The 16975-nt window shown below is 41.9% G+C and overlaps 2 protein-coding genes across 8 annotated transcripts in view; one reads left to right on the forward strand and one right to left on the reverse strand.

The window, feature by feature from the left end:
* The window catches only part of Nrg4 (neuregulin 4), a 188931-nt gene extending 188670 nt beyond the window's left edge, over positions 1-261 (reverse strand). For 2 of the 4 annotated variants that reach the window (XM_048793607.1, XM_048793596.1), the window contains exon 1: positions 149-261. The gene's annotated coding sequence lies outside the window, so the exon portion shown is untranslated. The remainder of the gene's footprint in view (positions 1-148) is intronic. The other 2 variants (XM_048793606.1, XM_048793598.1) reach the window with 1 other exon arrangement.
* Positions 262-2104: 1843 nt separating this feature from the next.
* Positions 2105-16975, forward strand: part of Tmem266 (transmembrane protein 266) — a 109067-nt gene continuing 94196 nt past the window's right edge. The window contains exon 1 of one of the 4 annotated variants that reach the window (XM_048793570.1): positions 2105-2661. The gene's annotated coding sequence lies outside the window, so the exon portion shown is untranslated. The remainder of the gene's footprint in view (positions 2662-16975) is intronic. The other 3 variants (XM_048793573.1, XM_048793571.1, XM_015480371.2) reach the window with 3 other exon arrangements.

Here is a 16975-nt window from a genome sequence, read left to right on the forward strand (position 1 = left end):
GCCCGGGCAGCAGGTATGTGTCCTCGCAGCCGGCTGCGGCCGGGGCTTCCCCTGCCTCACTGCCTGGGTCCTGGGGCTGGGGAAGGGGTAGGGACCGGTCAAGGTTTGCAGGGTGCGTGCCCGGGAGGACTGGGATCTTGCCGCTGACCTTCATCCCCCTGGTGGGGAAAGCCAGGCGAAGGTGCGTGGGGCATCCCAGGTCTTCAGTTCCAGCCTGGGGACCTGCTTCTTGTCACATGCTTCTTATTTATTTTTGCAAACTGCCCTGGTTCGGGTCCAGCTGCAGATGCCTTACCTCCCATTCTTTTCCTCCGTGTGCCATCTTGCATTTATTAATAAAACATGTAACTGGGGTGGGGGGGAGTTGCTGCTGGGGGAATCCCATTGCAGTATGGCAAGCGGGTGTCTACTTTCGGATTTTAGACGTGTTATAGAGGTGGAAATCCCACACCCTGGGGATTTGTGGCTTGGTTGATCGTGACCACTTCCTAGTGGGCTTCCCCCGTTTGTCGCGAGGCGCCCCAGCGGCCGGATGGTTGTTTGGAAAGAATGGTGGGTTTTCACCATCAGGCCAGAATTCCCTTCAGGGGACAGGTGTAAGCTACAGCAGACAGTTTCCTGCTTACTAACTTGCCAATGAGGTTTTAACCCAGGAAATTATCTTACTTGATACCTAAGAGGAGGCCTTGAACAGAATCCCCACGACTTGAATACTCAAACTCATTAAGGCTTTGCATCTGAAGATGACTAAAACTAGCCACCTGTTGGAAGTCAGACCCCATAAGAGTCCCCCCATACTATATCCTTCCAATCCTTGTTTCATAGTCACCAATATTGAGATAGTCATAGGCCCATATGTGTGCCCTCTATCCTCTTTCATGATGCTTGGCATTTGTTTCTTTTAGAATAAAACCTACCTATGATTTGATGCCTTATGTTATAGATTGAAATTATATGATTTGTCTATATTCCATATTCCTACAGCATCATGTCCTAAGGACTAAATTTTTTTTCAGTGTACGTTACCAATTTCCCTGGATCTTGTTTTGAGCAATAGTGGGAAAAGTGGGATGAATGTAACTGCTTACCCCTTTTCCTCCCCCCCCCCAAATAATGTGGTGAAAAGAACAGTAAGAGCTAGTGGCATAAGATGAAAATGGTTATCACAAGATATAGGGATATGACAGCTGGACTGTAGTGCCACATCTGATCATGAAAAGGATGCTCATATGCACCAGATACTGAGCTGAAATCCATTTGTGCATGATCTCCTGGAGGCCCCTTCCCAAACCTGTTATTTCTATGTTGAAGTTGAAGCTAAGACTTAGAAAGGTTAACAGACTTTCCAAGGTCACACAGTCCAGCACAGGGTAAGGATGCAAACTCAACAGTATCTGATTAATGAAGAGAGGGTAGCTTTAACCCCAATGCTGCTGTTCCTCTACCTTTTCATTAAGATCAAGCTTATTCACAAGAACATTAGCCCAGATCTGACTTTCCACTTCATAGATTTCGCACACTTTATGGTTTTCCAGTAAGAGAAACCATTGTTTCAGAAAGGGTCTGTGTGGAACTTTTTGCAGTGGCACTGAGCCTATTTTAAGAATTGGGGTCTAAGACATGCTTCTGTTGAACTTTCCCACACAAGCAGCTATGTTCAAAAAGTTGTTTCACTCCCAATATTAACCTATTAGGTGTATATGAATCCAGTAGAATGAATCATTTTTCATTATCTCATCCCACTCTTACCCTTCTCACTGCCCCCCACACTCTCTTCTCATCTAACTGCTGGTCTTCACAACACTGCCTATCACACTTTGGTATGAGTGCCTTAATGGGAAAGAATCCATGCCGGCCATGGACCATGGACCATAATCACAGATCATATAGTCTGTGACTATAGCACTTATTCATTTAAAGTTCTTGGAATTTGTATATTTACTCATGGACAATTATTTAATCTTTTTTTGCAAGTGCATTATTATAATGCAGGTACTGGATTTTGTTACACATTCCTAGCAATTCTCATGGACTTAAAAATTACTGTAGTTGGGCTGGAGCTGTAAATCAGTGGCAGAGGGCTTGCCTAGCATGCATGAGGCACTGGGTTTGATCCTCAGCATCACATAAAAAATAAAAATAAAAAAGCAAAGGCATTCTATGTATCTACAACTACAAAAAATAAATTTATAAAAAAGTACTGTAGTTGCATCAGTGGAACTTTCACTCAATGGAGCTACTAGCTTTTGTAATCAGATCATATAAATTGAGAGAATAGTTAGAAAGGTACAGGTAAATATAAGGAATTATCTAAAAAGTATATTCTTATGGACATTACAGCTTTTAATGACCAATGATGAATAATATTAAACAGGAAATATAAGGTTGCCTCTTGTAAATTGTATAAGTTCATTTTCTTCCTTGGGCAATATGACTGGTTTTAGAGCACCAATATTTTACCTTTTTCATCATACAGCTCTGTGTTCTGTTGTCAGTAAAGCAATTTGTATAGTGGTCTTGTTTCACGGAAAACACTCAGTTTGGGAAGAGTGCTTATGGAAATGCTGAACTGGAATTTTTCTGCCCTGGGGATTTCCAGTCTGTGATAAGATAAACTCAAGATGAGTCCTGATGGTACCTGGGAAGAAGCAGAGAAGAGAGGTATTGCTTAATTTTGGGGAGGGAGGGGGAATTGATTTTCCTGTGGGAAGTGTCACTGTCTTCTCCAATCGGGAATCTTATAATTGCAAAACGAGAGGTGTACTAGTCAATCATCTTCCATTCAAGCAGAATTTCATTTAATGCAGAGTTGAGCACCTTTTTTTTTTTTTTTGGTGCAAAGGCCAATTCAGGGAATGTAAAAATGTTTCTGAACTACATTTTCTCTTGCAACATATATTTAAACTGGGAAAAGCCATATGGGCAATTACAGATGCTTACGCATTGTTTTTTATTCCCCTCACCAGGAATGTATATTTTGGAGAGGGGGAAAGGACTAAAAGTTTTCCAAGTGATGTAACTTACATGTCTTGCTGTGACTGGTTATAATGCACATTGTAATACACTGTTGAGTAAGACACTGGCAACAGGGATATTTGTCTTTCCTTGGATGACCTTGCAGGCTTCACTTAGTTGTGAAATATAGTTTTTCTCTTAGTATCCCTTAATTTAGTATTCTTTAAAATGAATTTTTTTTCAACATCAGCAATCTTGAATCACAAGAGAAGTTCACAATCAGCTTTGTACTTTGAAATACTTGGATTTTCATCAGTCTCTATTTCTCTCCTTGGTGGCAGCTGTAACAAGAATGTTTGATTTAATTTAGAAAGTGCTTCACTTTCCACCCCTATTCAAATGGAACCAGTTGGAATTCATAGGCATCAGCCAAGGTCCATCTCAGTTTCATACATCCCAAGATCTTTTGTGGTCCAGGTCTCATCTAGAGCTCCCTTTGGTTCCTTCTGTGTTCAGTCTCTCTATAAAGAAGCTCTAAGAGTTCCTGAAGTCAGACCATACCAGGCTCCCTTGGGTGTGGGATGGGATAGGGACTACATAGTGCTGATACTAGGCAGGTCCAAGAGACATGTTCCCTTGCGTCAACACTCACCTGTGTTGTGATTTCTGCTTGCCAGTGCAACACGTGCTTGTAGAATGTTCAAACTTCAGAAATACACATGGTTGAAGGTCAGTGTCCCAAATCTTTGGTAATCTTCACCTTCAACAATGACAACTATTAACAGTGTAGTCTAAATTCCTCCAGGTTTTTGAATGTGGAAATTAAAATGTTTGCCAACAATACTATACTACATACATAGATGAATGTTGTTTGGTGTTTTGTTTTCTTGTACTTGGTAACACATCTGGGACCTCTTGGAGGACCTTGAATGGCCTTCTAGATGCCATCCATTCAGCCAGAGTTGAGCTAAGTGGGGTTGGAGAGCCCTGTAACCAGGAAAGAAGGAGGGAACTGGTGACTGATGAGTGGGAACCTTGCATGGCTGTGTCTTGTGATAAGCAGTTTCACATTCCATATCCCTTTGCAGTGACGTTTTGTGTTCAACTGTTTATAGAGTAGGAGATGTGGAGCACAGGATAGATGATACAGGAACAGAACTGGGGTTCAAGGCCAGGTCAGCGTAGCTCAGACTCCAGGTTCTTTCCCTTTTACTGCTCTGATTGCAGAAGAAACTGTTCTCTGCCTCATAGTTCTCTGGCCTCCATCCTGTTCTGCCCCAGTCACACTTGCCTTCTTGCTGCTCCCCCACCTCAGGGTTTTAGTATTAGTGTAAACCCTCTTCTGGAATTCTCTTCCTGCAGATATTTGCATGAAAGATATCTCACTTCTTCTAGGCATGGCTTCAAGTCTAACCACTCATTTAAATCTACCTCCCCACAGGCATTCCTAGCCCTTCTCGCTGTCTTGTATTCATAGCACCTCCTAGCATACTGCTTTAAATCATTCTTAGGCTTATGGCCCATCTCCCCCATAGAGTGAATACTTTGGAAGATAGGTTTTTTTTGTTTTTTGTTTTTCTGTTTTGTTCACTCCCTGACTTTGGTTCTGTTGTAAAAGAACTGACAAGCCACTTTTGCATCCTTGAATCTTTGCAGTTTCTCATACTTCTTGTTTTTTTTTTTTTTATTTATTTTTTATTGGTTGTTCAAAACATTACACAGCTCATGACATATCATCTTCCATACATTTGATTCAAGTGGGTTATGAACTCCCATTTTTTACCCCAAATACAAGTTGCAGAATCACATCGGTTACACATCCACATTTTTACATAATACCATATTAGTGACTGTTGTTTTTTTTTTAGCCTTACTGTTCCCTCTAGTGAGCAATGAAACCTCTAAGATGCAAAGACTTTATGTGTTGTTTGGGGAAAGTGGAAAAGAATCAGGGAAGATTTGTCTTCCTTTGGGCCAGTGTTGGGGAGAGAAGAACCTCCCTGGTAGAGTCAGGTCCTGTGAAGACAGAAAGAAAGTCACCTGAAAATTGGAGGTGTGACTAGGTAGCAAAAGCTTGTGGGGAGAAGGCCTATGATAGAGAAGAGACCTGTGTGGGTTTCCCTCTGCTTGAGGTGCATAAGGTTTTTGAAGACTTCCAAAGAAGACAACTGGACTTCTTTGCCAACCACCAACTTTTCCAGTGGCCTGAGTCACTAGAAATAAAAAGGGGAATCTCTGTCACACACACCGGCTTTGCATCCAGGCAGGTTAATCACTGCACTATCTACAGTAGCCTGTTGCCGTTTTTTAAGCATTATAAATACCTGCTGGTGTCTTCCCTGTTTAAGCCAGGGTGTGGGAGTTTACTACCAAAGCACTTACTTGGTATGTCTGAGATGTTTTGGCAGGAAGCATATCCCAAAAGCATTGTAATCTGAGGGTGTTTCAGCCCAAGAAGCCCCAGACTCTTATCCATATATCCTACATCTATAGTTCTCAGGAGTTCATTTGGGCTGAGCAAAATTTTAAGAACTATTTCAACTTTGAAACACTTTAGAATGGACCAGACTGGGATGCTGAAGGGAATTAATGATCCTGGGAAGAAGTCCTGGTGAAACTATATTTCAGCCTCTGAGTAGCTACTGCTGCCACCACCTCTTCCTCCTGGTGGCTCTAATTGCTGTTGTCTGTGGTCTGAATTATCTTTCATAAGTAGAATTCCCCTTCAAAACACAGCTTCCCTAAAACTGCTTTTGATTTGCAATAGAAACTGCCCAGTAGCTAGGCAGAGGCTGATACCCCAGTTCCCATCTCTCATTAAAACAAATACTTTTTATGAGAATGTTTGTGTTTTGCAGCCCAGGTTTTAGAAGTCCAAACTGGGTTCAGGCAACTATTTTCCAGATTTAGTATCAAACCATATTGCCTGAGATGCTTGGCACAAAACAAGTCCGAAGCAAGTTATCACATCCTGGATCCCTCACACCACCCTGCCTTAGCGATAGAACTGCTGCTCTGTCCTGCCCATGTAATGTGTAAGGTCTATTAACCTTCCCTGCAACAGTTTCCCTCAAAATAGTTAAATCTTTGCATTTTACTTGAATGATGCAGCATTAAAAAAACAACACCACACAACAACAAAACTTCTATGATACTTCTTAATTCTCCTTTACCACAATTGCTAAAATTTGTTCTGTTTGTCCATCAAAACAAAAGAGGGTGAAACATATTGCAATACCTCAAATAATGAAAAGGTTCCAGTGTTTAAGGACAGAATCTCAAAAGAAAGTCTTGGCAATTTCTCTCTGTCTCTCCCAGCCTTTACACTGCCAGTTTTTACCCAGAGCTCTGTCTGCTATTACTCCTTGCTTGATGCCCTACAAGGAACCCCTGTCCCTGCCCCTCTACTAAAACACAACTCGTAAAGGTCACCGGTGATTGCCTAATCACAAATCCAATGGCCGTTTCTCAGATTTCATTCCTGATGGCTCAGCAGCATCTGACCCCATCGACTTATTCTACTCCTTGAAATGCTCTCTGTTGGCAGCTCCTTCCTGGCCGTGCCTCTGTCTCTCTGGTCTCCCCTTTGCTCTCTCATCCTGCCTGTTCTATCCAAAGAGAGAGGCCATCTGGTGACATGTTAAAAGCGTAGGTTCTGCCCATGATCTGAATCCTGGCCCTAGCACTTACCAACTCCATAACTTTAAATAAGACATTTAACACCTCCATCCCTGCCCCCACCGCTGGCTCTTTTATGCTTATCAGTAAAAAAGGGAGAAGAGGAGCCACATCATGGCATTCCAGGAGAATGATTAAATGAAGTGTTCCAAGTAAAGAGTAAGTGCTCACAAAACATCACCCTTGATCAACCTGACTTTCTATTTAGATAACTTTAGATGCCCTTGTATCTTGGAATAAAACCCTAACTCCCTGGACCTAGCTCCCTTCTAGTTTAGTCCCTGCCCTCTCCCAGGCTCTGCCACTTCTGAGACTTCTGAGTCAGTGCTGTCCCCACTGCAGGGTCTTCACTGCCTACTTCTCTGCCCCTCTTTCACAGCCAGAGGAGGGGGGTCTAAGGGATGCGCCCATGGGGAGGCAGGAGCACAGAGTATCCGGTATCCTGCCCCCCCTTGGCAGATTGCAGATCACGGAAGGACAGCAGTTGTGATGAATGCTTTAAAAAAACAAAAAACAAAACAACAACAACAAAAAATACCCTTCCTTGGCATTTAGCACTCTAGTTTACACATAGTAGGAATTTACCTCGAATCCGCATCTTTTATCTGCCAAAGCATAATAGTTTCTTTGGTCCTCCCCCAATCCTTTTTTTCCCTCCTAAATTGAAACCTGACTTGATCAGTTCCATTCCAGAGGCCGTATAAGTTTTCTATGAGAAAAATTGAGTCAACATCATTGGAACAGTGAACCCTTCAGAACCTTTTTGGAATGAGAAAGAATATCTAGAAATAATTAAAATAATGGGAATACAGGGAATTAATTGAATGCTTTTTTAAAAACATTTTTTTCTAGTTGTGGGTGGGTACAATACCTTTATTTTATTTATTTATATGTGGTGCTGAGGATTGAACCCAGGGCCTCACACGTGCTGGGCAAGCGCCCTACCCCTGAGCCACAACCCCAGCCCTGAATGCTTTTTTAAAGTAGCTTGAACTCCCACCAAGTGAAAGTGGTTAGAATTTTTATTGATTGATTTACTTAAGATTTGGAGTTGTGTGTGTTTGTGTGTTGTTGTTGTTTTTGTTTTCCCCCATCCTCATCCTCTACCCTCAGAGGTAGAGCTGTAAATACATAAACCCTTCAGACCATATCACAGGCCTGATGCTGAGCCTCTGCGTTCTGGTCCTGCTTTCTTTTTACCCAGTACCAGGGGAAGAAAGCACTGAAGTTCGGTGGAAATTAAAGGACAGGCCACCTTGGAAGGAAAGGGGGTGGGCAGAGAGAAGGAGGAAGAAAGGAAAAAACAAAGAAAAACCTTGCAAAATCTACATTTACATCAGTATCTGCCATGTCCCTGAGGTCATGAAGTGTCACAATTTCTTAAACAGCTAATGAAACAATTTTCTCTCTGTCACCCTGGAAGCCATTATGGACCGTGCTCTTTGCATCTTGAGATAACTGTTGTGAGCTGTTCCGAGCACTGTAGGGTACTTAACAGCATCCCTGACCCTTCTCTACTAGATGCCAGTAGTACTATCACTAATCCCCTCCCCACTGTGGCAACCAAAAATGTCTCCAGAATTTGCCGAATGTCCCTTGGGTGCAAAATTTGTCCCCCAGTTGAGAACCACTGCCCTAAAGGATCAGTACAGAAAACTCAACATCTTCCCAGTTTGTAAAATATAGAACTCGAACAGTTTGGGTCAAATGAAGATGAATATTATAATAAAATGAAAGGTAAATTTGAGTTTGAAATTACTAATAGGGAAAGTTTCATGTTTTGAAGCAGTTACAGATTATGGCACAAATAAGAAGATGTAAACAAAGTAGTTATACAAGTTCAGACTATCTTGCTCCTAAAGGTCTCAGCGGGTGGGGGGTTGGATGCAACTGCACATGCAGAGACTATTAGAATCATTTAAATACATTTTTTGGCATGTATTTAAATGCTCAAAATACTTTTAGGTATTTTGACAATAAGTGTATTTAAACCAAAAATAACATTTCTAGAGAGATCATAGTTGGTTACAATTGGAAGAATTATGTTTGACCTGAGGTGTACCAGCTCTCCCCATGGAGTTTGCTCCTGGCACATAGCCACACTCTAAGACAGCACCTTCAGCTGCTTCAAGGGTGAAGTCAGAGTGACAAGGTATTTTGTGCTTTGGTGAAAAACCACAATTGCTCAGTAATCTTCATGGCTGTTACAAAATTTAGCTATAGCCTTGTGATTTAAAACCTAACTCCAATTGACAGCCACCATTATGTTCTTTCGAAATGTGCTTGCAGAAATTGCATGCCACACCCAAAGACTGAGGGTGACAGATAAATACATGCTTCCTGAAAAACTTTAAAGCTCCAACCTTGGAAGAGACCTGTTTTGACCAAAGAACCTCTGAACTGTTCATTGCCTTTGGGAAGGAAAAGTATACATAGAAGCCCTTCAAAATGTTCCCTACCCAATAGTCTAGAAATAGTCTTGGGTAATTTCTTTTTTTTTTCTTTTCTTTAGAGTTTTAGTTGTAGATAGAGAATACCTTTATTTTATTTATTTATTTTTATGTGGTACTGAGGATCGAACCCAGTGCCTTACACATACTAGGCAAGAGCTCTACCGCTGAGTCACAACCCCAGTAGCCCCTTGGGTAGTTTCTTGAATCAAAGAGGCAAGGAAGCATTCATTACTCATTTCACAAATGATTGGGAACACCTTCAATGTTCTAGACTTGAGCTAACAGGTGGAAAGAACTCCAAAGATCATGTCCAGTGCTGTGGTCTGAATTGTGTCCTTCTAAAATACATGTGTTCAAGCCCTATCCCCAAATGTGACTATACCTGGGCACAGGCTCTTTAGGAGGTAAGTAAGGTCAAATGAGCCCATAGGGTAGGGACCTAATCATATAGTACTGTGGCCTTATAAGAAGAGGAAGAATGACTCTTGTATTTCTACCTCCTCTAAGTGAAGACATGGAGAAGGTGGCCATCTGCAAGCCAGGAAGATAGCCCTCACCAGAACTCAACCTTGCTGTTACTTGGGCTTCCAGCTTCCAGAAGTGTGAGAAAATAAATTTCTATTGTTTATTCCACCCAGTTTATGATGTTTTGATATGGCAGCCCAAGCTAACTAATATATCTAGCATCTTCATCGAACAGATGAGGGAATGAGACCCTAGAGAGGTATCCGATTTGCCTGAGGTCAAGATACTAGTAGTGATGGGACCAGAACACAGAACCTGTGCTTTCTGATTCCCAGTGCAACACACATTTCCCTCTGCACAGTTTCTGAGGTCACACAGAGCTCTTATTGTCTTTACAACCCATGGCGCATCGTTTCTGTGAGCATCAGAGATCTTATACTTGCCCTCTTTATCTAGGATTGCTGTGAGGGTCAGTGACAAAGTACAAAAAAGGTTTAAGTTTCCAAACTACAAAATGCTTTTTAAATGTGTCATACTCACTTATCAAGGCCTAAGCAATCCAGCATTACCCTGTCTCTAAATAAAATATTTTTAAAAAGGGCTGGGATGTGGCTCAGTGGTTGATCTCCCCTGGGTTCAATCCTCGATACCACACTTAACTCAGATTGTGCGTGGTTAGCAGGAATCTGCCTCTGAAAATTGTAAGTCAGTTGTGTTGTCAAGTAGGTAGGTCTGTAAGAGTACTAGGTTAGGGGTTGGCCCTTAGCCTTAGGGAATGAATCAGACAGAGGCGGGAGGAGGTAGGGGACCAGGATCCGTGATGGACCATCTCAGGTGACACTGAGAGCAAGATGAAGATGATTGCTCTTCTTTTTTGTTGTGTTATAAAAACTGTGAGTGATGTGAGTTTGCATAGTCAGAGGAACATATGTCCCTCTTATAAGGACAGAATATCAGAGCTGGAGGAGACCTGGAAAGCTTGTGGTACCAGTCAGTCTCTGGTGGTAAACAACAGAACCCTGATGGGTTTAAGCAGTGTACAACAGTATATAAACTACAAAGTATTTTACAAATGTATATACCATTCTCAACTTTTATCAAGTTTATTGGAAAGTATATCAGGAAGGAATATGTTATCTGAGAGCAATAGAAATAAATAGAAAAAAATCTGAGAAGTTGTGGCTTTAATAGGGAACTTGTTTCATTGTGTTATAATTCTGGAGACAGCAGTCCTTGGCTGGTCCTGCTGCTTAAGGATGTCATCAGAGGCTGATATTCTTTAGCTTTTTTTGTTATTCCTCATAGTCATGGATGGCTGCTTCACCTCCAGGCTTTTCATCAGTATACCAGTTAGGAAGAAAGAGGAAGGATGAAAATGAAGTGTTAAAGTCGTTTCCTCTCCAGGTCTTTCCTTCATATTAAGAAACTTATTCCTTGATTCATTAGACAGAACATTATCACATGATCACTTCTTCATGCTAATGGGTTTCATAATTCAAGTATTTCACTTTTTGGCCACTAGATTAGAGGGAGACAAGGAAGAAATGGACTGAAGTAGGGGTTGTGAGGCACACCAGCATATTTATAATAGAAGAACGTGGCATTTCTACAGAATCATAAGATGTTGGAGAGCCAGTCAGAAAATAAGCAGGGTGGCCAGGCACAGCTAGCGAGCCCTGGGCATGGGGCACTACTCACCAGTCTGGGATGACTGCTTCCAGGCACCACTTGTTCCCAGGTCCCTCCAGTTCTCATTCCACCGCAGCTAGACTTCTGCATTCTTGTTAAGGATTCACAGGCCTTCCTTGGATGAGCCCAGGGCACATGCTGACCTGGTGACCCAATGCAGCTACATGGCAGAGCCAGGGGGAAGACTACATGTCCTTTTCCCATGGGGCTTCCACAGTGGGGCAAAGGGGAGTTTGTCTATCACTTTATTTTAGGATCCCTCCAAATAGAAGGGGCTTTCCATTGCTAGACATCCAAAAGTGACAAAAAGGCATCATCTCCTGTTTTTCAGCTGGGGAAACTGAGGCCCATAGAGAAGAAAGGGCTCAGTCAGTGCCACACAGTAGGTGAGGGGCAGAGCCAGAATTTTTTCTCATGCAGACCCTTGGAATCTGGTTGGTCCCTGGAAGTAGAGGCCTTCAGTCTTTTCCTTGGGCTCCTTGACCTTCCATAGGGTGAGGGGTTTATCTTTCAAAGCATCCTTCCTTTCCCCAGCAGCCCCTGGAAAGATTCCATCCTCCCCCAGGGTCTTCTCTGCAGTTGCTTCTTCCTGGTATTGTTTTAGGGCTTCCCCTAAAGAGGTACAACTCCCCCAAAGCCAGGGTTCAGTGTTCCTGTGATAGCATCTTGAAGGGAGTATCTTGTGAAGATGTTAAGAGACGAGTATCCCCACCTTCTATAGAGGAACAGCTGGGCAGAACCCCTCCAGATTTGTAAAATGAGGGTTGAACTCATCCCCCCACTGCCCACCAGTAGCCTTATGTGAATGAAAGTCTAGACATTCAGGGAGAGTAGATTTCCTGGGAGAATGTGGAGGAGACTGCCAAGGTCTGTCTCTACTTCTCCCAGTAGGGACAGGGAGAAGGCTCTTTCCTCTTGACCATGGGAGAAGGTTTCAAGAGGGACACCCTCATTTGTGGTGTTCCTGACTCAGACCCTCCAGAGATGCCCACAGGCCTCTTGAGAACCCATAGCTGCATCCTCTGGACCTTTCAGCATTTGGACATCTGCAATCCAGAGGATGTCCTTAGCTGGGGAGATCTATAAACAAGCAAAGTGAAGACTTTCTCCTTTACTCAGTCCCCATCCCCACCCAGGCTCACTGCTGACCCTGGAAAGCCAGAAACAGTGGAGGAAGGGGAAAAGGACAGAGTGAGCAGACTTGGTCCCCTTCAAGCCTCAGGCTGTGGCTCAGTCCCAGGATGCGGGGAAGAGTTTGGATGTGAGATTGAAGATGATTTGATTTAAACTAGATGAGATTTTTACAATTTTTTTTGGTACTGGGGTGTGAATCCAGGGGTACTCAACCACTGAGCCACATCTCCAGCCCTTTTTTGCATTTTATTTAGAGACAGGGTCTCACTGATTTACTTAGGGCCTCTCTTGAGTTGCTGAGGCTGGCTTTGAACTCTTGATCCTCCTGCCTCAGCCTTCAGAGCCGCTGGGATTACAGTCGTTATCAAGGGGTAGAAGAGAGAACCAGTGGAGCCAGTTCCTAGACAAAGGTTGGGAAAAAATAAAGCCATATCAACTTGTAACCACATTCTGACTATTACTGGTTGTATCTTTCTCAAAAAGGTTTTATTGCGCTTTACTTTATTGAGCCTCACAGATATTGTGAGGCTTTTTGTCTACTGGCACCATTTTCTAGTAGCTCAGGTGATTATTAGCATTTTTTAGCTGTAAAATATTTTATTTTTATTTTTTTTTCTGTAAAATATTTTAAAGTAAGGTTTACACATTGTTTTTTTTTTTTAAAAGGTAAAACCATTACACTTGTAATAGACTACAGACTAATACTACAATGTAAACATAACTTTTACATAACGTTTTTGGGAAACCAAAAAATTCATGTGCCTGCCTGTCTTTATTGTGCTACTCACTTTGTTGGTCTGGAACTGAATCTGCAATGTCTCTGGGGTCTGTCTTATTCCAAATTTTGAAAAGGAGCACCAGACTAAGGCATCAGGATTTCTCGAGTCTAGTCTTATCTCTTCCACAAACTAGGAGTGTAACTTCAGACAAGTGGCTTAACTTTTCTGGGCCCTGGCATCTTCTCCTGCCCACTGATGGGATTGGGCTTTGAGGTTTAGGTATCCCAGAATAATTTCTCTACTCTTCTAAACCATGCCATGCCTTAAAACAGCAGGACAAAATAATTCACACAGTGAGCTGGCTTTACAAATTGTACTTCAGTTATATTTGTTGGAAGAGTCAAGCATAGATGAATGGCATTTGGCAGGAGAAAACCTTAGTCTATCTGAAACCCTTAATTATACACCGTAGGCTGCTTTGTAACTTGGTCTGTGTCAAAAGATGCCACATTATCAAATGACACATCGGAGAGATAGTCAAAATTTTGCAACAGCTTGTTCATCTGTGGCATGATTGGCCTGTGTCTGACACAGTGCTTCCAGATTTTTGACCAAGTCTGCATTGAAAACCTGAATGCTCCTGTATTTAGATTCAAGGCCTCTCCACTTGCTCTAGAGACGAGGCCATTGAAAGTGACCACACTCCATGGGAAGGTTCAGGCCCATAGCTGGTGACACATGTGGTTTGCTGCTAGATTTTGTTTGTAGTCAAACACTATTGCCACACTAGGTATCAGTTTTATGCATGGCTTATTATGTATTTTTATTATATAAGTAATCTATAAAAATTACACATAAGGAGTAGATAAATTAGAAACCCTTTTTGGTAATAAGACAAGATTGCCTATAATCCTACCGCCTATAGATAATTATGATCCATTTTTGTGCCTGTCCTTTTAAATTTATTTTACATATATACCTAAATGAATGGTTCTTAAATTGTTAATTTTTCTTAATATTTATTTTTTAGTTCTTGGCAGACACAACATCTTTGTTTGTATGTGGTGCTGAGGATCGAACCCGGGCTGCACGCATGCCAGGCAAGCGCGCTACCGCTTGAGCCACATCCCCAGCCCCTTAAATTATTTTTAATTATGGTAAAATTCACACAACCTAAAATTTGCCCTTTTAGTTCTTTGAAGTGGTATTAAGTACATCAACACGGTCATGCAACCATTGCCATGCCCAGAACTCTTTTTTCATCTTTCAAAACTGAAATTCCGTATCCATTAAACACAAGCTTCATATCCCCCATTCTTTATGTTTTGATATCTCTGATTACCTCTTTATATTGTATTTTATAATATATATTCAACTTAATAACTTGCTGAGGACAGCAAGAAGGCCTATGTAATGAGAATGCCAAAATTAAAGGATTAGGAAATAAAACTGGAGAGGGAGCTTATCGGACTTCATAGACCATAGCAGGGATTTGGATTTCATACAGTGTACTGGGACACATCTGTAGTGTGGGGTCAGTGGAGTGGCATGATTGCTTTTGGCATGAGGGTCACATGCCTGCTATGTACACATGGACTGCAGAGGATCAGGAGGAAATAGGAGAGAGGAGATTCAGTAACCCAGGTAAAGGGTGGCTTGGAATATGTGCTGTCAGCGGAAGAGGGGACAAGTGGTTGGTTTCTGGATCTATTTTGAAGGTGGAACCAGTGGAATTTGCTGATGGGTTGGATGTGGAGTGGAAAAGAAAGAGAGGAGTCAAGATTGACTTCAGGGTCTTTGGTCTGAACAACTGGAAGGACTGAATTGCCAGTTGCTGAGGTGGAGATAGAGGGGGAGCACATTTTAAGTGGGGGAAATGAAGAGCTCTGTTTCCGTTACGTTACATTTTACAGCCTATCAGAGATCTAATTGAAGATGTCAGGTAGGCAGTTGGAGATGCCCAGAGTTTAAGGGAGAAGTTGGGGGCTCGAGATAGAAGTTGTAGAGATAGCCAATGTGGGTGACATTTCAAGCCATGAGACTTCATGAGCTCACCTCAACCCTGGAGAAGGGGTAGATGAAGAAGAGAGGTCAGAGGGATGAGGTGTGAAGGATGTCAATATTGAGAGCTTAAAAGGGAGAGGAAGACCCAGTGAAGCAAACTGGGACGGAGCATCCAGTGAGAAGAGAGAAAACCCAGAAGGTGTGGTCTCCTGAAAGCCAAGCAAATAAAGTATTTCAAGAGAGACGAGTGAGTGAGTCTGAAGTGGCATGGTATGTCTGAGAGATTGAACATGAAGGTTATAGCTTAGGCTTGAGATGAGACTTCAGACATCAGAGTCTGTGACAACCAAGTGGAATGACTAACTGGAGGCTCTTGAATCAAGCAATTCCCCTACACTTTATTGCTCCAGTTATGGGTCTGACACCTATCAAAGATTTCCTATGTGCCTTACACTCTTTTAAGAATTGAGAGTGACTAAAATGAATCACACCACAGCCCTTGGCCTCATAGCGGGTTAGGAGTCTAAGGCTGAGCTGTATAGGGAGTCTGATCCAAGTCTTTTCATTTTCTAGGGTTCTATTCTTCTATTCACATGCACGTTGAAACTGGGACTATATTCTGCCTATGTAGATTCCTTACCAAGACCTGTCAGTGAGGAGAAGGTAGCTCTTTGAGCCAACTTTCCTTCCTGAAAATCAGTATCTTTCTAAAAAAGTTTTATTTGTTCTTTTTAGTTATACATGACAATAGAGTGTATTTTGACATATGAAACATATGTGGAGTATAACTTCCCATTTTTGAGGTTGTATGTGATGTAGAATTACACTGGTCATGAATTCATATATGAACTTAGGACTAAGTTATGTCTGATTCATTCTTCTGTCTTTCCTATTCCCATCCCTCCTGTCTTCCCTTCATTCCCCTTTGTCTAATCTAGTGAATGTTTTTTTAATACTTATTTTTTAGTTATAGGTGGACACAATATCTTTATTTTTTATTTTATGTGGTGCTGAGGATTGAACCCAGTGCCTCACGCATGCTACCTCTGAGCCACAACCACAGCCCTCTAGTGAACTTCTGTTTTACCCACCCCTGTTTATTGTGAGTTAGTATCCTCATATTAGAGAACATTTGGCCTTTGGTTTGGCGGGACTGGCTAATTTCGCTTAGCATGATAGCCTCCAGTTCCATCCATTTACTGGCAAATTAATTTCTCTTTATGTCTGAGTAATATTCCATTATGTATATGTACCACATTTTCTTTATCCATTCATCTGTTGAAAGGCACCTGGATTGGTTCTATAGCTTGGCTATTGTGAATTGTGCTGACTTTAAGTCCTTTGGGCATGTGCTGAGGAGTGGGTTAACTGGGTCAAATGGTGGTTCCATTCCAAGTTTTCTGAGGAATCTCCATATTGCTTTCTAAAGTGGTTGCACCAATTTGCAGTCCCACCAACCATGTACGAGTGTACGTTTTTCCCCAAGTCCTTGCCAACATTTATTGTTACTTGTGTTCTGGATAATTGCCATTTTGACTGGAGTGAGATGGAATCTCAGTGCAGCTTTAATTTACATTTCTCTAATTGCAAGTGATGTTGAACACTTTTTCATATATTTGTTGACCTTTGTATTTTTTCCTACTGTGAAGTGTCCAGTTCTTTTGCCATTTATTGATTGATTGATTATGTGTGGTGTGTGTGTATATATGTGTGTGTGTGTGTGTGTATGTACGTAAGTTTTTTGGGTTCTTTATATATCCTGAAGATTAGTGCTCTATCTGAGGTGCAGGTGGCAAAGATTTTCTCCCATTCTGTAGGCTCTCTCTTCACGGTCTTGATTGTTTCCTTTGCTACGAAGAAGTTTTTTAGTTTTATACC

The sequence above is a fragment of the Marmota marmota genome, unplaced genomic scaffold (assembly GCF_001458135.2).
Source record: "Marmota marmota marmota unplaced genomic scaffold, marMar, whole genome shotgun sequence".
NCBI lineage: Eukaryota > Metazoa > Chordata > Mammalia > Rodentia > Sciuridae > Marmota > Marmota marmota.